Consider the following 4178-nt stretch of genomic DNA (forward strand, 5'->3'; position numbering starts at 1 on the left):
TCCTTCATGAACAGCACACAGTCTCAGTTTCAGTGTTGTGTTCACACACAGGCTTAGTTTTCAGGTTTCATTGCCTCAGTGAAGTGAAAGTACATAACCCTCACATTAAAAAATGAGTGCGGAAAATTCCTCTGGTGCCATCCAGTGGTATGTTCAGAGCACTTCACTATTCCTGTTAATACAACATCTGAAAAAGAAAAGAGTGTAAAGTCCTGCTGTCATAGTAAAAGAATTTCTTCATAAACTCAGAAAAATCAGCATTTGAACCAAATAACAAAAATACTTTAAAAATCTGGTCTCAGATTTATTATTTTACTGTTTTATTGTGAAGTACTTTGGTGTGCCTTAGGGTTTTTAAATGTGCTATATAAATTGTATTGTAGAATAAGCTGAATAACACAGTGTATTGTGGTCTGGCTTGCACTGTCAACAGGTAAGCATTTTTCCAGTGATATGGGGGAAGAAAGAAACTGCCACAGTGTTTGAAACGGACTCACGTGCAGACCAGGTATCCTTGGCAAAGAAAAAGTGCGTTTATTTACAGTGAGACACCAGGTGAGAATATATATACAGTGTGGCGGTAATCGCTAATCGGGCGATGTCTGAGTTTGTATGATATACAGTTTGATGTCACCAGTGTAGACAAGGCGACTGACAACTGCTCCACTTCGTACTCAGTATCTGTAGCCCGTCTTGTTAATGATCTTAGTGAGGGGGCTGAGGCCAATGAAAAACAGCAGTTGGAACAGAACATCTCCTCTGCAGATCCTGCAGTTGATGGTGACTGTTCTCCTGGCTTTAAATTAACCTCTAGTGTTGTTCCCCACACCCCCACTGATTTGTGATGAGGGGTCTTTGGTCCTATTGACCTTGTACAGTTCTAGGCATTCCAGGATCCATGTCAGGGACATTGACTCACAGACAATGTTCCCTCTAATTTTTCATGTGCCTGAGCAAACACACAAACTCCCTGAGCGGACCACTGTGAGCAACAGCAGATGTGTGCACTCTGGTCACGCCAGCATCAAATCCATCCAAGTTTATTTATTACAGTGGTTCCCAAACTTTTTTTGCTCAGCCACCTTTGCTTTACAAGAAAATCTTTGTGCTATCAATGCATTTTTCAAAAAAATGCTTCTCTGTGCAAAACATGCTCACGATGCAGGGGGATTAAAATTTTGTTGGGGATACCTACCTTGGTACCACCGCTGTGCAGGTGAAGCCAGTGTGCTTGGACACGTTGCAGAGGAGATTTTTTCTTTGGGTTTTTGACCACCCTGAGTCTTGGGTTGACGTAACATCTTGTTGCTATGCCACCTTAAATTGGTCATGTGATTGGTTTACCACAACTTCTTTATTATTCCTCAGCTAATCTGTCCACACCACATTTTCTTCTTAGTAACGGCGATGTAACAATAGAAATAATAATTATTAGAGTGTCTTCACTCCACATCGGCCACACCGCTTTGCTAGCTAAAACACGGGTGTCGGCATATAAGGACGCAATCATAACCACTGTGGTCTTCAGGACTTTGAGATATAAAAAGTATATTTACGTGGATTCACCTTTGTTTGCACCATTTTGTTATCAGCGGTTGCATCTGTGCATGCCAAAGAGAAAACTTTCATAATAACAGCTGGATACTGAGCTGACTCTACCTGCCTCTCGCATGTAGCACAAGCGTTTATTAGTATAAGGCTGAAGAATTTCAATTTATAAAGGCAGTTAAAAAAACTGTTAATACTTCCATGAACCATTGAGCAAGGCATATTACTAGATAGATGCTATTAGGAATGCTTTCAAAAGGCATCAACAGCACAGATACAGTGGATATCATTCACAGAACAATGTTTTCAACCAGGATGTAAACATTTTTATTTCTGCATTGATCAACAACCGCTGATCAATGACCATGAGTTCCATTCACTGAGAGTTGGGGAATGGCTGCAATGACAGCATTGTAACATGGTGAAAGATGTACCCTTAGGCCCCCTCCTGCGTAACTGTCTCCCTTTATAAGAACATTTTTCTGACACACTACTTAGCAGTGGCATGCAGTGACTTTTATAGAAAGGAAAGCAGCTGATAAGCAATTAAAAGTCTTGAGTAGATGCTCACAGTCTCTAGTGAAATTGAAATAAGCCCAGTTTTCAGTGAAAATATCAAACTGCAGCCACAAGATGGCAGTAATGTAAAAGAAACATGTTGTTGCAGAATTTCTGAAATACAAATCTGAAATAAAAATCAGTGATTATTCTTTACAAGTGAAAGTCTAAGCTAATTATTCACATATGTGTGTCTCGTACCGAGCTTCAAGCATCTGGAAAGTATTGTCAATTTTTTAAAATACCATCATTGATGCAGTTGTCTTCTTTGAAAAAGAAAAAGGAGTACATTCTGTTAAAATTATGGTCCCCAGCTATAATATACTGGGCAACATGGCGGCATGGCGGTTGGCACTGTTGCCTCACAGCAAGAAAGACCTGAGTTCAATTCCACCATCAGCCTCTTTCTGTGTGAAGTTTGCATGTTCTTCCTGTGTTTGCGTGGGTTCTCCCTGGGTACTCTGGCTTCCTCCCACAGTCCAAAGACATGCAGCTAATGGGGTTAGGTTTGTTGGAAACGCTAAAATTGCCTATAGGTGTGAATGGTTGTCTCAGTCTATGTATTAGACTAGCGACCTGTCCATGGTCAACCCTGCCTATTGCCCCAAGACAGCTGGGATAGGCTCTAGCGGGCCCCCCGACCCTGAAGTTAGATGGATATAAGATGCTGTCATCCTTACATTTAGAAGAAGTGTATGACTAGGAGCAGTCCGGTTGTGCTGCATGGATGTTGTGTTTAGAATCTCTCCACCACACTCCTCTTTTAGAGGCAGAAACGTGCTACTTGCAACGTGAATCTCATGTGGTTATTTGGTGGTTCAGAAAAAAATTCAAGTGACGAGAAACCTGCAGACATGACAACCTGAAAGTGACACGATGAACAGTCAGTGTAGTGCAGCAGCTATCTGCCATCATTCAAATCAACTTGAAGTATTCTTTGCTGCTCTGTACTTTACCATGATTCTTATTTTCTTTCTTTCCTGTAAAAAGAAAAAAATCACAAGATATGCTCATAAAACTTGCAGCAACAGCAAATTTGATTTAGTTATGAGAGTTTTACCAGAATGAGAGTAGAGACTTGTAACACAGTTGTCTGTGGTTATCTTGTGGCGTGAGAAAAAGAAACCAAGAGAAAGAGGCAGATGATGTCTATGATACTGTAGTTCACTATGATGCATGCAGAGCAACACTTTTGAAAGAACAGTTTATTATCACACATCTGGATCTATACTGTTCCTCTACAGACTTCTTCTTTAGACTAATTAGTCAGTAATGACATTATGATATTGAAGATCTCATCTTTAACTGTAAGTTTCTCAACACCAATGTATACTACACCATACTACACTAAAGTAATTAAGTAATAAGTAAACAATTAAATGACGTAAAAGTTCAGTACCGTAAAATTATATATAAGAATTCCAGCTTCTCATGTTCCTTTTTACCCACGTTGCTGTCATTCGGTATCTTTACGTCTATCACTATGGCCATCTTCCTCTCCTTGTCCACCACTACTATGTCCATTCACTTAGCCATCACCAGTTTGTCCATCTATATCTCAAAGTCCCACAGGATCTTAGTTCGGTCAGTCTTGGTCATTCTCGACCACCCCCCTATAGGGAGGTCCATTTTGACCTCGGGACTTCCAGACCATTTTCCAGGCCACAGATGTTTCTGTACACTATGCCGGCCACTTGGTTATGGGGTTACATGTATATCCTGCCTGCTAGCATCTTACACCCTGCTGTTATGTGCTGGATTGTCTCAGGGGTACCTTTACACAGCCTGCACCTGGGGTCTTGCCTACCCCAGCCTCTATGGATCTTGTACTTACAGCTTGTTCCTGTGCTGCCATGATTAGTGCCTCTGTGCTGTCTTTCAGTCCGGCTTTGCCCAGCAACTGGTAGGATTTCTGGATGTCAGCCACTTCCTCTATCTGATGGTGGTACATACTGCACAGGGGACTAACCTTTTGTGATGGTTCCTCCTCTTTCTTGGGTTTCTGCTGCCTGTGGTATTCACTGAGCATGTGGCCTGATATATTTGTGCGTGTTCGTTGTGTCGTCCTGGAC

The sequence above is a fragment of the Haplochromis burtoni genome, unplaced genomic scaffold, assembly GCF_018398535.1.
Source record: "Haplochromis burtoni strain Fernald_Lab_line unplaced genomic scaffold, NCSU_Asbu1 Contig_2371, whole genome shotgun sequence".
Taxonomy (NCBI): domain Eukaryota; kingdom Metazoa; phylum Chordata; class Actinopteri; order Cichliformes; family Cichlidae; genus Haplochromis; species Haplochromis burtoni.